Raw genomic sequence first — 18,284 nt, 5'->3', positions numbered from 1 at the left:
TAACCCATCACTGCCAGGTCACCACTACACCAAGCCCCTCAGCACCACATCTACACAGCTCAGAAACCCCTCCAGGGATGGGGCCTCCACCACCACCTTGGGCAGCCTGGTTCAGGGCTGGACAACCCATCTGGGGAAGAAATTGTTCCTAATGACCAACCTCAATCTCCCCTGGAGCATAGAATCATAGAATCAATAAGGTTGGAAAAGATCTCAAAGATCATCAAGTCCAACCTGTCACCCAAGACCTCCTGACAACTAAACCATGGCTTCAAGTGTCACATCCAATCCCTTTTTGAAGCTTGTCCTCAACATCTCCCAGTCCATCCCCAGCTCACCTCCAATCCATCCCCAGCATCCCTCAGAGCCTACCCAGCACCCTGCAGTCCACCCACAGCACTCCCCAGCCCTTCCTGGCATGCCCCTCTCTATCCTCATCACTCCTTCAGGCCAACAGCAACACTTCCCAGGTCCTCTCCAGCACCTTCAACCCACCCCATCCCCTCCTGGCACCCCCAGTCCCCCTCCTTGCCCCACTGCTGGTGCTGCTCCCATAACCCTGGCCCCACAAGTGATGCTCAAGGGTCTGATACATGCAGCAGCACCCTGGGCAGGGGCTGTCTGGTGGCTGGAGCAACCTGAGGCTGATTCCTCTTGTCCTGTTGTATTTATTTATCCTAAAGAAACTGTATCCCAAAGAAATGTAATCCTAAATAAGTTTACCCTAAATAAATTCATTTCTCCTAAATAAATAGGCCAGCTGGCAATTAGGATTTCCTTTAGCCTAAATAAACATAGCTCTTTATTTACATTTGTGCATATTGGCACATTTTTGTGCAACACGTGTAGCCTTACAGCTATCTATAGTGTACACCAACTGCACTCTGCCCTACACTGCTGGGAACCTGCCCAGAGGAAAGGCTGGGTGTGAGGCTACTGGTTTGGAGGCTGCAGAACATTATGCTTTAAAACAGATGATTGATGCTGAGGAGGGGGGTGGAGAAGGAAATAATCTCTTTATAAAGTAATAAGTGGCTTGCAAATGGTCCTGGTGCCTGCTGCTGCTGGGGGGGGGGGGGGGGGGGGGAGGGAGGGGTTGGCTGCAGGACCACCCCTGCCCATGCTTCCAGAAAGCAAAGGATTAGTCTTTAGTGCTGCAGAAGGTGGCCAGATCCCAGCTGGATACAGCCATCCACAATCCAAGGCAGGATTTACCCCCACCTCTGACATGTTCCTAATTCCTGGAAAATGAGGCAATCCTTTTCTCTGTGCGAGGAGGAGACGCGGCCCGAATTCCACCCAGCTGCCTGGGACCCCAGGACCCACTGCTGCTGTCAGAAAGATGCTGCAATGTCGTGGCTCGACCCAGCCCACCCAGCTCCCTCCTGCTGGCCCCAACTCCAGTGAAAAATACCCAAAAATCCTGCACTGTACTTCTTTTTTGTGTGTCTGTGTGTCAGGGAAGAGGGCAAAGCCAGGAGCGAGGTTGGTGTTTGCCCTGGTTAGCAGCTCACAGCAGGACAAGAACAAGCCTGAGCATAAAGAAAGGGGAAAAAGGTCTGGGGTTTGGTGGTTTTTTTTCCCCTTTTAGGTGGCAGCAAGCCATCAGAGTGGCTGGAAAACAAACCTGCTGTTCCTCCCCTCCTCCCTGCTCCTTTCCAATCCCATTTGTGGTGCTGCAGCCTCTCTGTGGAGCTGTGACCAGCAGCAGAGGAGAGCTACCCGTGGGCTGGACTGGTGGCAGAACAGTTTGGGTTCCTCTTTCCCCCAAGCCCAAGCCACTCACGGTGGGTGAGATGCAAAGGATGAGAAAATGACAATGGGGATGAGCTGCACTGCTGGAGAGCTCAGCAAAGCCTGGTCCTCAGGGAGGAATCACCCAGGGAGGGGCCAAACAGGGGGATCCTTACACTGCACATTGATTTCTTCTCTGCATCAGCCCTCTGTGAGGAGCTGCCTCAGCTCTAAACTACATTGGGCTGGCTGCAGTGAGCTGGACATCACAGAGAGGGGGGGCACTGAGTTTAGGGAGGAAAAAGGATTGTGACTAATTCCTTGCATGTGTCTCTGAGGCTGAAAAGAGGCCTTTGATGTGTCACCGAACATTATTCCCCCACCCCACCCTCTGCTTTTCCACTCTTCAACAGAAAAGATGAATCACAGCAACCATTCACCCTCTCTGGAAATCCACTGCCTTCCCTTGGTTATTTTTTTGGCTTGTAAATAAACAGGAGGCTCCACATAAGTGACAGCTGCTGTGAGGGATGGTACATGAGGAGGGGGAGAGGTCTGTGGGAAGGGCTTGGGCTTCTGCTTTCAGTATTCAGGTATTCAGTATCACCAAGGTTGGAAGAGACCTCAAAGATCATCGAGTCCAACCTGTCACCACAGACCCCATGACTAGAGTAGGGAGGACAATAGTGCCCACTGCAGGCTTGAACTCACAAGCTTCCCATTAAGGGTCTTTCTCCACCTGCCCAACCTGCAACAGATCACTGCTTGCCTGCACCTTGGTGCTTAGTCATGGCATGGGTTGAGTTGGAAGGGACCTAAAAGCTCATCCAGTCCAACCCCCCTGCAGTCAGCAGGGAGATCTGCAACTAGAGCAGGTTGCTCAGAGCCCCAAACAACCTGCCCTGGAATGGTTGCAGACATGGGACACCTACCACCTCTCTGCAACCTGGGCCAGTGTCTCACCACCCTCATCATAAACCATTTCTTTCTCACATCCAACCTCAGCTCCCCCTCTTAAAGTCTAAAACCATTGCCCATTGTCCAATCACTCTAAGTCCTGGTAAAAAACATTCCTCCCCACCTTTCCTGTAGCCCACTTGAAGCACTGGAAGCCCACCAGAAGGTCTCCATTGAAATTTCCCTTCTCTGGGCTCAACAACCCCAACTCTCTCAACCTGGCCTCACAGCAGAGGGCTCCCAGCCCTCCCATCACTTTCATGGCCCTCAGAACCCAGAGGTGAAGGCACAAGTCCTCTTTCAAACAGCAACATCATCATATGTGCATGGAGGGAACTTGACCCCACTCCCACCTGGCTCTCTGGGCATCCAGAAATAGCTGGCACGGTTGGGGTGATGTTAAAAACTGCTGTCCTGAGCCAGGATCAGTTTTCCTCCTGGAGGTAATCTTCAGTGAGATGTTAGTCTATCCCATGCTGACCATGCAGGCTCTCAAAGCACACACTGGCAGCAGCTATGTGCATGAAACCATTGTGGGTGGATGAAGGGAGGATCAGGTGTCCAGCAGCCAGAAGGTGGAAGGAAGCTCTCCAAGCTCCCTTCCTAACTCTGATGACTGGGAATTGCTCTATTTCAGCCCAGCTTAGCATCAAAAGACTCCTGAAATGGCTTTTGGACTCCAGAAGTGAACAACACAGCTTGGGTTCATGAGAAAGGTTTGCACAGACCTGTGACATCACAGTCAAGATAAACTTCCTGGCTCCTGCTCTGTTTAACATCTTCATTAATGACCTGGAAGATGGGGCTGAGTGCCCCCTCAGCAAGCTTGCTGAGGACACCACACTGGGAGGAGTGGCTGATACTCAGAGGGTCCTGCTGCTGTTCAGAGGCACTACACCAGGCTGGAGAAAATGGGTCAACAGGCACCTCATGAGGAGAAGGGCAAAGTCCTGCCCTTGTGGAGGAACAACCCCAGGCACCAGTACATACTGGGGGTCCCCCAGCTGGAAAACAGCTTGGCAGAAGAGAACCTGGGGTCCTGGTGGGTGTTGAATTGACCACAAGCCAGCAAGGTGGCCTTGCAGCAAAGAAGGCCAGTGGTGTTCTGGGCTGTGGCAGACAAAGCATTGCCAGCATGGTGAGGGAGGTTCTCCTTCCCTTCTACTCAGCACTGCTGAGGCCACTCTTGGAGCACTGTGTGTGGTGCTGGGCTCCACAGTACAAGAGAGACACGGACAGACTGGAGAGTTCAGCAAAGGGCCACTGAGAATTCAGAGACTGAAGCATCTCTGCTGTTAAGAGAGGCTGATGGAGCTGGAACTGCTCAGCCTGCAGAAGTGAAAGCTCTGGAGAGGTCTCATCAATGTCTGTAAGTCCCTGAATTAGGGGTGTAGAGGGGACACACCAGGCTCCTTCCAGTGATGCCCAGCACTGGAGGTTATGGGCACAGACTGAGACACAGGAAGGTTCCTCTGAACAGCAGGAGACACTTTTTGACTGTGAGTGTGACCAAGCACTGGCACAGGGAGATTGAGGAGTGCCCTTCTTTGGAGATCTTTAAATCTGTGGACATGGTCCTGGGCAACCAGCTATAGATTGCCCTGCTGGAGGGAGGTTGGACCAGATGCCTTCCAGAGGTCCTTTCCAGCCTCAGACACTCTGGGACTCCATGAATCTGTAGCTTCCTGTCCTGCCAACTTCTCAACAGGCCAGCTTGCTGGTTTTTTTAGCTCATAGTGGAGTCAGATAACATCCTGCTCTGGGAAGGAGATGCCTACACTGTGCAGGATGTATCTCAGGATCTCACCAGAGTCCCTCCAGCTCCGTACTGGTGTTCAGAGCACAAACAGCAGTCACTGCACGCCACAACAGCCCTCTGCCATGTACCAGACAACTCTCACCTTCTCAGAGCCACTAACCAGGAATCACAAGCTGCTCAGGGAAAATGAAGCCATTATAGACTCTTCCAAAGGAGCATGGAGCACCTCAAGACTGACAAGTGAGTCTCCTAGAAGAGCCCTGAGACTAGGCACCAGTGAATGTGGATGCTTAAGTGACTGGCACAGCTCAGCTCCTGCAGAGCAGCAGAAAGGGTGACAGCAGCCATCTGCCCTGTGACTGGGGCATGGCAGATCTTGTTGGTTGGGTGTTTGTTTGGGGGTTTTTCTGCCTTGATTTAGGACACAAATCTTGCTCTGCTATGTTGAAACCCAGGCAAATCCCAGCACCAAGCCTAGAAACTCCATGAGGTCATGTTGAAAACACAGAATACAGAAGCAGAGGATGCTGGCTCCATCCCTGCCTGCAGCAGGGGCGACACAAGGAGCTCAATGATCTCCACTTCTTGATCACTGACTCGCCCTGATGGGTCCTCCTGGCCACAGTGCCAGCACAGCAAGTACAGTCACTGTCTGGAAGATGCCCCAAGCACCTTGGAGGGGAAGAGCCACAAATCCATCCACTTATTTCCCTAATGATATTTTTCCTAACAACCCTAATAATTAGGATGGGTTTAATTTGCTCTCAGCCACTCTCTTCTGCTGGCACAGTAACTGCCGGACCGCGGGAGCATGAGGGGGTCACTCCTGCACCTCTCACCATAGAACTGGAACCATTCTGCTTGGAATAGTCCTTTAAGATCATCAAGTCCAACCACATGGTCCTCACTGCCCTACCATCCTCTTGACAGTGTGATGCTTGATCACAGGGGGTAGAAAGAGTTTCACAGTATCACAGGTTCACAGAATCCTTTTGGCCGGACAAGACCTTCAAGCTCACCAGCACTGCCAAGTCATCACTAAACCATGTTCCTCAGCACCACATCTGCATGGCTTTTAGAGCCCTCCAGGGATGGGAATTCCACCACTGCCCTGGGCAGCCTGGTCCAGGCCTTGACAACCCTTTTGGGAAAGAAATTGCTCCTCATGTCCAACCTAAACTTCCTCTGTCCTATCACTTGTTACTTGAGAGAAGAGAGTGGGCCCCACCTGGCTCCAATCTCCTTTCATGGAGTTACAGAGAGCAAGAAGGTTTCTCCTCTCCAGGCTGAACAACCCCAATCCCTTTAGCTGCTCCTCACAAGATTTGTGCTCTAGACCCTTCACCATGCATGGAATAAACCAGGATGGGTTGGGGAATAAATTGTGGAGGGAGACAGAAGGGAATGAGGGGCATCTTGGATCTGTCAAATGGAGAATGATCAGCTGGAGAGGATTTCCTGAAGGAGACCATCAAGGTGGGACAGGTAAAAGCTGAGACAAGGTGGGACAAGTAAAAGTGGAGCTCTAAGAGAAAGAAGAGCAATGAGCTAAGCCCAAGGGAGCTGTCAGGTAATGGAGGATGAAGGACCAACTCTAAGACACAACCAGGAGAAAGGTGCTGGGGATGGAGGGTTTCACTGCAGGCCAGGCTGGTGAAGGTCGGTGGAACTGGCAGGAGATGTCTAGAGAGAGAGGTTAGACCTTCTTCAGGGTCTTCTATCAACATTGACTGGGGGATGAAGGGCAGGAGAGCAGCCCTATGGAGAAGGATTCCAGGGTGCTGGTGGGTGAAAAGCTGGACATGAGCTGGCACTGTGTGCTGCCAGCCCAGAGCCAGCTGTGTCCTGGGCTGATCCCCAGCAGTGTGGACAGTAGGGGCACGGAGGGGATTCTGCAACTCTGCTGCATTCTGCTGAGACCCCACCTGCAGTGCTGGGGCCAGCTCTGGAGTCCTCAGCACAGACAGGGATCTGATGGAGCAGGGCCAGAGGAGGCCACAGCAATGCTGGGAGAGCTGGAAGCCCTCTGCTGTGAGGCCAGGCTCACAGAGAGCTGGGGTTGTTGAGCCTGGAGAAGAGAAGGCTCCAGGGAGACCTTTTGGTGGCCTTTCAGTGCTTAAAGGGCTGAAAGCTGGGGACAGACATTTCAGTAGGGTCTGTTGTGACAGGACAAGGGGTGATGGTTTAATCTAAAAGAGGGAGATTCAGACTAGAGAGAAGGAAGAAATGTTTTACTGTGAGGGTGGTGAGACTGGGCCCAGGTTGCCCAGAGAGGTGGGAGATGCCCCATGGCTGGAACCATTCCAGGTGAGGTCGTTTGGGGCTCTGAGCGACTTGATCTTGGTCACAACAGGAGGCTGAACAAGGTGGCCTTTAAAGGTCCCTTCCAAGCCAAACCATTCCATGATTCTGTGATCTGCTGTAGCAGATCCCCAGAGCTTGTGCAAGCCCTTGGCTGGCACAAGAGTGATCACCACGGCCTCCCCCTGTGGGACAGGCATGGCAGGTGCCGCACAGTGTTGGGGAGAGTGACTGCCTGAGAGGCTCCAGTGAAGCTGCTTCATCTTATTGTTGCAAATAATGAATGAGAACAGAAAGAAAGAAATCAATGAAGCCACACAGTAATAGATCTCTTTAAATATTCCATGTCAGGGTGTCCCCTTCTTTGTCCCAGGCATTGTCTGCACCACGTACAAAGAGAGCAGGGGTGCAGCTCAGGCAGCAGCTCTGCCTGCTTCTGGCTGAGGAGTGGGGCTAAGCGTGGCCATTGTCAGAGAATCACAGACTGGTTTGGGTTGGAAGTGACCTCAAAGATCATCGAGTTCCAACCCCCCTGCCACGGGGCAGAGACATCCTCCACCAAACCACAACATCCCCACCTCGCGAGCTGCCTCGGGAGGGCGAACCCACGGAACGTGGGGAGGAGAAAGGTGGTGGGAAAACAACAGAGCAAGAACGAAGCCCAGCTTTTAGGCAGGATGGAGCTGACCTCCCGGCTCCAAGTCAGGCCAGGAGGGTTTGGGCAGCGAGCAGCGGGGAGCAGCCTACTCAAAACAAAGGTGTCGGAGGGGCTCGTTCTGCCAGCCTTAAGAGCTCATTAGCAGAGGCTAAGCTCCAATGGAGAGGCACGCGGTCGGTCATGCAGCTTAACGACTGGCGGTGCTTACCCTGAAATCCACCCGGGGACACCTGTCAGGGTGCGGGGAGCAGCCAGCCAGTCCCACGGAGCAGCCCCCCCCCGGGGCTCAGAAAGTGTCGCCGAGCCACCAAACCACCGCTGTACCTGCCCGTGGTAATCCTGCACCGCTGCTGCTTCAGCCCTGTTGCCACAGTAACACTTCTGGTAGAGCCCAGATCACTGATTATGAAACTAGGGGGGGGAAAAAGAGAAAAAAATAGACAAAAAAGAAGAACAAAATAATTCCGAGGCTGCTAATTAGGATCTCCTCCAGCTCTCCAAAAGCTCCACGGTAATGACATGAGGGGTTGGGAGAGCAGGGGAGATGAAGCCGCCGGGAGGCAGGGTCAGCGCCGCCGGCCACACCGCCCTGCTCTCTGGGGCCGTTTGAGATGTGGGTCTTAAAATTCAGCTGGCAGATTCCCTCTTTTTCTCCTCTCCAAACAAATGTGCAAGACGTGGTGGAACAGTCTTTACTCTTTACATATATTTGCATGAATTAGACTGGGGGAGGAAAAAAAAAGGCTTGAGGACGGCATACAAATGGTGGCAGCGGGAGCGGGGCCAGGGGTGCAGCCCCTGCCTCTCCCCTTCACGCTGCTCCTCTCACAGCTTGCCAGGGAGAGGAACCCACATCCCAGTTTTACCAGCAGCTGGCAAGGCTAGAAGTGAGGCTTGCAAACAAGGGGAACTGGAGTGCACAGAATCACAGAAAGACAGAGTGCATCAGGTTGGAAGGGACCCTCAAAAGTCAGCTTGTCCAACCCCCCTGCAGTCAGCAGGGTCACCTCCAACTAGGTCAGGCTGCTCACACCCCCATCAAGTCTGACCTTGAATGTCTCCAGGGATAGGGCCTCCACCACCTCCATGGGCAACCTGTTCCAGTATTTCACCATTCTCATTGTGAAGAACTTCCTCCTGATGTCCAGCCTAAACCTACCCTGCTCCAGTTTCGCACCACTGCCCCTTGTCCTGTCACCACCTGCCCTTCTAAACAGTCCCTCCCCAGCCTTCCTGTAGGTTCCCCTTCAGATACTGAAATGCAGCTCTAAGGTCTTCCTGGAGCCTTCTCTTCTCCAGGCTGGACAGCCCCCAACTCTCCCAGCCTGCCTTCATAACTGAGGTGGCTCCAGCCCTCTGATCAACTTCATGGCCTCCTATGGACCCATTCCAATAGGTCCATGTCCTTCCTGTGTTGAGGACTCCAGAGCTGGACGCAGCACTGCAGGTGAGGTCTCACCAGAGCAGAGCAGAGGGGGGGCAGAATCACCTGAGGCAGCCCAGGCTGCCATTGGCCTTCTGGGCTTCCAAGTGCCTACTGCTGGCTCACATCCAGCTTCTCACACACCAGGAACTCCAAGTCCTACTCTGCAGAGCTGCTCTCAATCTCATCACCCCTCAGCTTGTGCTGGTACTGAGGATAACAAGTTGGAAGTCTCTTCCTCTCTGACTTCTGCTGTCAGTGCCAAAAGCATTTTGAGGCATGTCTTCTGCTGAAAGCTGCAAACAGCAGGCTCTGGCTGGAGCAGCTGTGCTGCCAGACACAAGTGTTTTTCAACATGAGGGTACTGGAGCATATTTGCAGGCAAAAGGAAAAGGGCCTGGCAGGTATATCTGGGGCTGGAAACCCAGAGTGATGCTGCTTTAGATGGCAGCTCATCCAAGTGCCTTCATTTCTCCATCCTCTACTGGATGATGGATCTTCCAAGAGGCTGAAATGCTGCTGAACAAGTGGGGTGAGGGACAAAGCTGTGTCCATAGTGCTCAGTACGTAAGTGGCAGAACCCACGTTTCACCAACCCAATTGCCTGACTTCCGCTGGCTCTGCTGAGGAGGACCCAGAGCCAGCAACTCCAAACAGAACACAGAGGCTGAAACACAAATTGCTGGTGAACTCTGCACCCTGAACTCAGGCATGGCCTTGGGTTTGTCATGGGGAAGGGAAGGAGCTGAGTAATGGCAGCATCTTCCAGTGCAGGACCACCAGGCTGTGATGCCCTGACCCTGACCAGCAGCAGATGCCCCTGTGCTCGGCACTGGTGAGGCCATACCTTGAGTACTGCGTTCAGCTTCAGGCTCCTCACTCTAAGGACGTTGAGGGGCTGGAGTGTGTCCAGTGAAGGGCAACAAAGCTGGGGAAGGGTCTAGAGCATGACTTTTGTGAAGAGCAGCTGAGGGAACTGGGGTTGTTCAGCCTGGAGAAAAGGAGGCTAAAGGGAGACCTTCTGGCTCTCTATAGCTCCCTGAAAGGAGGCTGGAGCAAGGTTGGTCTCTTCTCTCTAGTGGGGAGTTGAGGGTTGGTCTCTTCTCCCCAGTAGTGATAGGACAAGAGAAAACAGCCTCAAGATGCAGTAAGGGAGGTTTAGGTTGGACATGAGGAACAATTTCTTTCCCCAAAGGATTGACAAACCCTGGACCACACTAGCCAGGGCTGTGGTGGATTTCCCCCTCCCCGGAGGGGGTTTAAAGCTGTGTAGATGTGGTGCTGAGGGACATGGTTTAGTGGTGGACTTGGCAAGTAAAGGGTTGGGCTTGATGATCTCAGAGGTCTTTTCCAACCTAAACAATTCTGTGATTCTGTGATTCTAATTACCCTCCCACAGCCTAATTACACACCATCAGCTCCTGGTTTGAGGGACTGACACTGCAATTAGGCTGATGACTGGGGTAAGGACTCTTCCTCAGGCCACCCCAGGAGCAGTGCTGCGCTGTGCCTGATAATCCTTCCCTGCCGAGGGTGAACAGCAAAGTGCTGGGAGAGGAACTGAGGAACTACAATTTCCCCTTCCTTTCATGCAGGGAAATAAGTGAGATTGATTTTTCTTTCTGTAGCAGCATCAGCTGAAGCCTTCAAAGCACAGCCCCTCTGTTCAGCATGGCAGGAACCGACCTCTTCTCCCACTCCCCAGTAACCCTGGGGCTGTGCTAGGTGTGGTGTCAATTAGCTAGGAAAAAAGGTGACTTAATAACTGGAAACAATGCAAAGGGCTGATCTTTTACACCTGGACACCCACTGACCACAACACAAAAGCAAGTGGGCAAACACAAGGACATCCCAGTCCCAGGCAGAGGAGGATGAGCATGTTTCAATGAAGAGACAAATCAACCCAGTGGGCTTCAGCTGCTGGTTTAGTTGGAGGCACTGTTCCTAACCTTTTAATAGGCTTATTTACAGGAATTAGTCCTTTAATGCCGTGTGCTCATGTCTATAGAACAGAATAAGCTGGTTCGATGGGACCACAGAGAGAACATCTGCTTCTGTGAGCAATTAGGGCAATTACTGCCAATTATGGGGACTGCAGGTAAGAGCAGCTGGGGAGGGATGGGAAGCTTTTCAAGAGGCTGATGTGAGCGGGAAGCTCGCTGGGAACACCACAAGCCCGGCACAAAGCAGCCTGAGCCCTGAGGGCAGCTGAAACGTCCTCAGCGAGGAAAGGCTTTGGGGGACCAGCAGAGTTTTGGGCTGATCTCTGTTATCATTCCTGCTGTGGGCATTTGAAGCAAAGCAGTCTCCCTAACGTTTCCTCTCAGCCCCCACTCCTGAAGAAGTGACCTCTGTTTGCCTCCAGTGGCTCTATTTCCACTTTCCAGCTATCTCACAGCTGGTTTTTCAATTTGGGAGGTTGGGTTTTTTTAATCTATTTTCCTTTCCATCTTCAGTGCCCCAGAGGAGCATCCTTGCTCAAGACAAAGCACTGCTGTAGGCACAGGTCTTGGAGCCACACCACCGAGATGGGCATCTTATGATCAAAGAACCACAGCCTAGTTTAGCATGGAAGAGACCTTTAAGGGCTGTCTAGTCCAACCCCTTGCAGTCAGCAGGGACATCTGCAGCTACAGCAGGTTGCTCAGAGCCCCAAACAACCTGACCTGGGATGGTTCCAGGCATGGGGCCTCTACCACCTCTTTGGGCAACCTGGGCCAGGGTGTCACCACCCTCAGCGGAAAAAATGTCTTTCTTCTGTCCAGTCAGAATCTTCCCTTTCGGCTTAAAACCATCACCCCTTGTCTAGTGTCCCAAGTCCTAATGATCTTCTATCACTCCTGCTGCTATAACATATTCTGCCCCTGTGCTCAGCACTGGTTAGGCCACACCTTGAGTCCTGGGTCCAGTTCTGGGCCCCTCAGTTTAGGAAAGATGTTGAGATGATGGAAGGTGTCCAGAGAAGGGCAACAAAGCTGGGGAGGGGTCTGGAGCACAGCCCTGTGAGGAGAGGCTGAGGGAGCTGGGGTTGCTTAGCCTGGAGAAGAGGAGGCTCAGGGGAGACCTTCTTGCTCTCTACAACTCCCTGAAGGGAGGTTGTAGCCAGGTGGGGGTTGGTCTCTTCTCCCAGGCAACATGTGACAGAACAAGAGGACACAGTCTCAAGCTGCACCAGGGGAGGTTTAGGCTGGATGTTAGGAAGAAGTTCTTCATAGAAAGAGAGATTGGCCATTGGAATGTGCTGCCCAGGGAGGTGGTGGAGTCACCATCACTGGAGGTGTTTAGGAAGAGACTGGATGGGGTGCTTGGTGCCATGGTTTAGTTGATCAGATGGTGTTGGGTGATAGGTTGGACTTGATCTCAAAGGTCCCTTCCAACTTGGTTAATTCAATTCAGTTCAATTCAATTCAATTCTATCCTATTCCATTCCATTCCATTCCATTCCATTCCATTCCATTCCATTCACCTATTACACATCTATGTTTATATATGTTTTAAACCTATTGTAAGCCTAATATCCTAAAGCTATGATATATGACATACATAATGCTATAGACATATCACAAGCCTAATATCATTGCTCTAAACCCACTTCCTGCCAAAACAAGACCATGCAAACTGACCCAACCCTAGTCTTAAGCAACAGGGTGGGTACAAGCCCCTGCAGATCCCAACACAAACCCTACTGCTCAGCAGGTAACATTACAAATGGAACTCAAATGCAGCTTCTTAGCCTTAATGTGGCTAAACAACAGCCTGGGACAACTGATTTGTAGCCCTCCCATGTTATTCACAATTCATTCTCTATTTTAATCTCCCCACCAAAAGGCTGAACTCAAGCAGGTTATTGTCAGCGAGGGCTTTTATCACCAGCCTTCGAGTCGGTCAAGGCACGGGAGAGAACAATGACCCTCAGAGGAGAACAAACACAACCTCAACAAAAACACCCTGTTGCTAAGGTCAAAATCAGCCTTTTTGGGGGGCACAGCCCAGGAGCTGGGAATCCCAGCACCACCCCATAGAGAAAGCAGGGAGAATCAGAGCTCGGACTGGGGCAAATAACCTGAAAACAGAGAATTTGGACTTGGACTAGGGAAAGTAACCTGAGACTCAGCCTCATCGTGGTTCCCCCCCCCAGGATTTTCCTCTGTATCATGCAGCTGACTTCAAAGCAAAGCAAATGGCTGGAGCATGCTGCTGTTTGCAGTGGGTGATGCTCTGCCTAAGCTCTTGTGCTGCTCCAACCTCTGTATCATAGCCATAGAATCCTAGAATGGCTTAGCTTGGAAGGGACCTTAGAGGTCATCTACTCCAACCCCCTGCCATGGGCAGGGACACCTCTCAGCTAGACTGGGCTGTTCAAGGCCTCACTCAACCTGACCTTGAGCACCCCCAGGGAGGGGGCATCCACAACCACTCTGGGAAGCCTATGCCAGAGTCTCACCACCCTCATACTGAAGAAGTTCCTCCTAAGATCCAGTCTAGCCCTGCTCTCCCTCAGCTTCAAACCATTCCCCCCTGTCCTGTCTCTAGACACCCTTATGAAAAGTCCCTCTGCAGCCTTCCTGTGGGATCCCTTTAAGGTATTGGAAGGTAGCTCTAAGTTCCCCCCAGAGTCTTCTCTTCTCCAGGCTGAACAACCCCAGCTCTGTCAGCCTGTCCTCAGAGCAGAGGTGTTCCAGCTGTAGTCTTGAGCTTCATGCCTTGATCCAGGAGGTGATCCATGGCTGAAGAGCTCCATGCTGAAACCTCAAGGTCACAGCAGTGCCAATGGCTAGGATGTTCACAAGCTTTGCAGACGGCTGCTGGGACTGATCCATCCTCCTGTGCCGCTGTCAGCATGGCAAGAAGAAAGCTGAAGCTGGAGGAGCGAGTTCTGCTGGGGCAAAAAGGGCTATGGAGATGCTGACCACCTTGCCCTCACAGCTGAGGAGCAAAGCTACATTTAGATTAGCCTTTAGGAAGAAATTCTTCACCATCACTACGGTGAGGCACTGGAACAAGTCACCCAGAGAAGTTCTGGAGGCTTCAACCCTGGAAGTGTTCCAAGCCAGGTTGTGTGGTGCCTTGAGAAACACTGCCCAGTAGAAGATGCCTCTGCCCACGGCAGGGGGTTGGAACTAGATGACCTTTAAGGTCCCTTGCAACCTAACCATTCTATGACTGTATGAACATCCAGCTGGGACCTCCTCCCACAGAAAGCCCCAGCCTCAACAATTTATCTTATGACATCAGCCCTGAAAGCAACCACAGAGCATCTTGTGGCTTCCGTGTCCTTAGCAGAGAGGGCAGCACCTGCTTTTGGGGTCTGCTAGAGCAAGGCCCTCAGCCAGTGGTGTGGGAAGGAGCTGGGTTTGGCTGTGGTATGCTCCTTGTTACACACAGCTGCCAGCTTTGCAGCAAGACTTCCCAGCAGCAATGTGGCTCTGGGGTCAAGAGTGACCACAAGGCCAGGAAAGCCCTGGCTAACAGCCCCAGCAAGGTGCCACAGGCTAGAAGTTGGGTAAGGGGCAACCAGAGTAATGGTGGTCCAGAGAAGTCTCCAAGAGCAGCCCATCTTCCTCCCCTCTAGATGGAGCTGCAGGAGAAGCCTGAGGTGCCTCCCTAAAGCGACAGCAGACGCATCCCATCATCTGCCAGCACCATCTCCTGACCTGCAGCTTGGCTTGTGGTGAAAGCCAGCAAAGCATCAGACCAGCCATTCCCTCCCACAGTACAGCAGGGAAATGCCCATCGGGGCCAGCTGCAGGTGAGGCACAGAGCCCCCCAGGATGGTTTTCCTTCCCTTCATCTGGGCAATCCTCAGCTCCCAGACCACTCAAAAGGCTGGAAAGGTTGTTTGGATCAGGCACAATGGGGAGCTGCCAGAAGAAATTACTCCTCTGGAGATTCTCTTTGCACTGGCACCATGACTGCCTCTGCAGGCACATCAGCACTGCTGAAATGATGCATTCTGGTCATTTCCTGTGCAAAAGCAAAAACACAAAGAGGGAATTCCAAGCTTCCTTGATGGCAGCAGCTTGGCCTCACATGAAAGAGAGAACAGAGTCAAGGTAAGGCATTTTAGATGGCCCACTCTGGAGGTTTCTTTGCCAATAAACAAGGTCATTGAACATCACCATGTGCCACTTAGATTTTAGTGATAGCCACAGAAGCATTAAGAGGCTATGACAGAACTCAACTCCCTCTGAATTAGGCACCTAGGCCAAACAGCCACCACAATGAAATGAAGCTCAATTCAAAGCTCTCAGGAACAATGGAGCACTTGGCCCAGGTTGCAGCACCTCCCCTGTGGGGACAGGCTGAGGGAGTTGGGGTTGTTCAGCCTGGAGAAGAGAAGGCTCCAGGGAGACCTTAAAGCAGCCTTCCAGTACCTGGAGGAGGCTGCAGGAAAGCTGGGGAGGGACTTTTTACAAGAGGTGGTAGTGATGGGATGAGAGGCAATGGATTTAAACTGGAAAGGGGGCGATTTAGACTGGAGATTAGGAAGAAATTCTTTCCACTGAGGGTGGGGAGACACTGGAACAGGTTGCCCAGGGAGGTCCTGCATGCCCCCTCCCCGGAGGTGTTCAAGGCCAGCTTGGACAGGGCCTTAAGCAACCTGGTCTAGTGGGAGGTGTCCCTACCCATGGCAGGGGGGTTGGAAGTGGGTGATCTTTAAGCCAAAGCATTCTGTGATTTTAATCTCAGCCAGCAGTGCAGTGGAGAGCATCCGAGCTGTCTCCATCTTTCAAAGTCTTCCCTGTCCCAGCCTTTTCAAAAGGCTTTGCAAAGCAGCTCTCCTACAAAACCACCCATTTCCAGCCCTCCCTGCCTAGCAGCATAATACACAGAGGGCTCCTCAGTGTGGCTGTCAAATGAGACCCCCCTCAGCCAGGCATGAAATGGTACAGGAGCTCGCACCCAACAACAGAGCCGGCTTTCTGCAGCCGCCGGTCGCTGCTCGGATACAAGACAAAGTCTGTTGCTGAAGACCAAGCTGTACTTGGTGGTGTGGTGGCCCAGCCTAACAAACTCAGCTCATTTCCATAGCATCCTGAAATGGTTTGGGTGGGAAGGCACCTTTAAATGCCACCCAATTCCAATTTCCCTGCTGAGGACAGGGCCATTTTTCACGATCAGTCTTCCAAGTATTTCTCCTCATCAGCTCACTCTCCTGAGGAACTGAACTCTCTTTACCTCCACTGGCTCTACTTCCACTTTCCATCATTTTTTCCATCTATCTTTTCCTTTTTGTTTGTTTGTTTTAATCTGTTTTCCTTCCCATCTTTCATGCCCCACAGGGGCATCCTTGCTCACAACAAAGCGCTGCTGTGGGCACAGGTCTTGGAGCCACACCAACAAGACAGGCATCTTACAATCAAAGAATCACAGACTAGTTTGGGCTGGGAGGGACCTCAGCTAGTCCAACCCTCCTGCAGTCAGCAGGGACATCTGCATCTGGAACAGGTTGCTCAAAACTCTGTCCAGCCTGACCTGAAGTGGTTCCAGGGGTGGTGCATCTCGTAGAATCAATAAGGTTGGAAAAGCCCTCAGAGATCATCAAGTCCAACCTGTCACCCAGCACCTCATGACTACTAAACCATGGCCACATCCAGTCCCCTCTGGAATACCTCCAGGGATGGTGACTCCACCATCTCCCTGGGCAGCACATCCCAAAGGACAACAACTCTCTCTGGGAAGAACCTTCTCCCACCTCTCTGGGCAACATGGGCCAGGGTCTCACCACCCTCACTGTAAAGAAGGTTGGATGGTGACTCCTCCCCAGCTTTGACTCTGGTGTAGAGTATTGAGCTACAGAAAAGGCAGACTTGGAAGCTCTTGAAAATGTGAAGGCATGTCAACTAATTAATGACCCAGGAGCAGCACAAAAAAGGGCTTAGCTCTCAAGTGCCTGATGGTTGCTTTACTGAGGGAAACCCCCCACAAATCAACCACTGCTTTGCAGAGGCTGCCAGCGTGCTCATGAGAGACCTTCTGACCAGCTCCAGTCTTGGTGGTGAAGACAACAGGCCCAGCTCAGTCTCTAAAGCAGGTTTTCACAGAATCACAGGATAGTGAGGGTTGGAAGGGTCCTCTGAGGATCATCTAGCCCTTGCTGAAGCAAGGTCAGCCAGAGCAGCTTGTCCAGGATCACAGTCTCCAGGCGGGCTTTGAATGTCTCCAGAGACTCCATAACCTCCCTGGGAAGCCTGCCCCAGGGCTCCAGCACCTGAGGGGAAATGCACCCTGTGAAAAGCCAGGCTCTGGAAAGGGCACACACAGGCAGGGCAGTCCCTGTCCTTAGCTGGTGGCCTTTCTCAGCAGCAGAAGGCCATTTCAGGTGTGGGATGCTCTTAAAGCAGCTGGAGGAACCAGTAATAAATGGCAGACGCCAAGATACTTATTAAGAGTTGAGCAAGGAACATCAGCAGTGGGGTGACCTATAATCTGCCTGCTGTGGACTGCAATTAAAAGTCATGAGCTGGAAAGAAGTGGCTCACCATGGCCACTGGCACCCCAACATCTGAGACCATGAGTTCATGTACAGACAGAATCATACAGACATAGAATCATGGAATGGTTTGGGTTGGAAGAGACCTATAAATGGCATCCAGTGCATCCCCCCTGCAGTCAGCAGGCACATCTGCAACTGCAGCAGCTTGCTCAGAGCCCCAAACAACCTGATCTGGAAAGGTTCCAGGGATGGGGCATCTACCACCTCTCTGGGAAACCTAGGCCAGTGTCTCACCACCCTCAGTGTAAAAAGTCTCTTCCTTCTCTCTAGTCTGGATCTCCCTCATTGAGTTTCAAACCACCACCCCTTGTCCTGTCACAACAGACTATCTTCCTCCTGACCTATCTGGGCATGGAGATAACACCCACAAAACCCATCTCCTCAGATCTGACACCATGCTGCTGCCAATGACTGGTTTGTGTCTCCACCACTGCTTCTGCTCTTGCCCCAGAAGACACTTTGAGGGACAGGAGAAACAGTGACATCTCTGAAAGCTGCTTTAGCACCAAGGGAAAGACCCCTTTCACCTGGAGGGTAGAGAAGGAAGGTTTGGGATGACCTGGTTCAAGGATGCAGCTCTTGCTGAGCAGCTTTAACTCCTCTCATCCCAGATTAGCTCCTCTGAAGCCACCAGCAGCAAAGCTGTTTCACTTGCTGGAGAGATGCTGTCTTTGTGTGTCAGACTAAACATCTGTGCTTTTAAGCCCTGGATTTGCAGATCACATCTATGTGTTTGGAGGGGGGGAAAAAAAACAACACAAACTGTCCATTAGAGGAGTTTCATTGAACAGAGACACCATTATTTCCTCCTCCCCATCCCCCAGCTCACCCCTCCTCTCCTTCCTCTCAGGCAAAGTGGTTCCACTGATTTCAGGAAAATGCAGAGGGGGAAAAACCAAACTAAACCAAACCAAACCAAACCTGCACATTTTGTATGGGCAGTGGTTTCATCTTA

The 18,284-nt window shown here is 52.1% G+C and overlaps 1 protein-coding gene across 3 annotated transcripts in view; it reads right to left on the bottom strand.

Moving 5' to 3' along the window:
* PTPRA (protein tyrosine phosphatase receptor type A) overlaps nt 1-18,284 on the bottom strand; it is a 153,402-nt gene that overhangs the window by 40,705 nt on the left and 94,413 nt on the right. Inside the window, exon 2 of one of the 3 annotated variants that reach the window (XM_054172150.1) lies at nt 7,618-7,820. The exons of the other annotated variants lie outside the window; for them this stretch is intronic. The gene's annotated coding sequence lies outside the window, so the exon portion shown is untranslated. The remainder of the gene's footprint in view (nt 1-7,617; nt 7,821-18,284) is intronic. 3 annotated transcript variants of the gene reach the window in all.

Source organism: Dryobates pubescens, chromosome 23 (genome assembly GCF_014839835.1).
Source record: "Dryobates pubescens isolate bDryPub1 chromosome 23, bDryPub1.pri, whole genome shotgun sequence".
NCBI lineage: Eukaryota > Metazoa > Chordata > Aves > Piciformes > Picidae > Dryobates > Dryobates pubescens.
The sequence above is the reverse complement of the archived record's forward strand: the minus strand, read 5'-3'. Positions and strand labels throughout refer to the sequence as shown.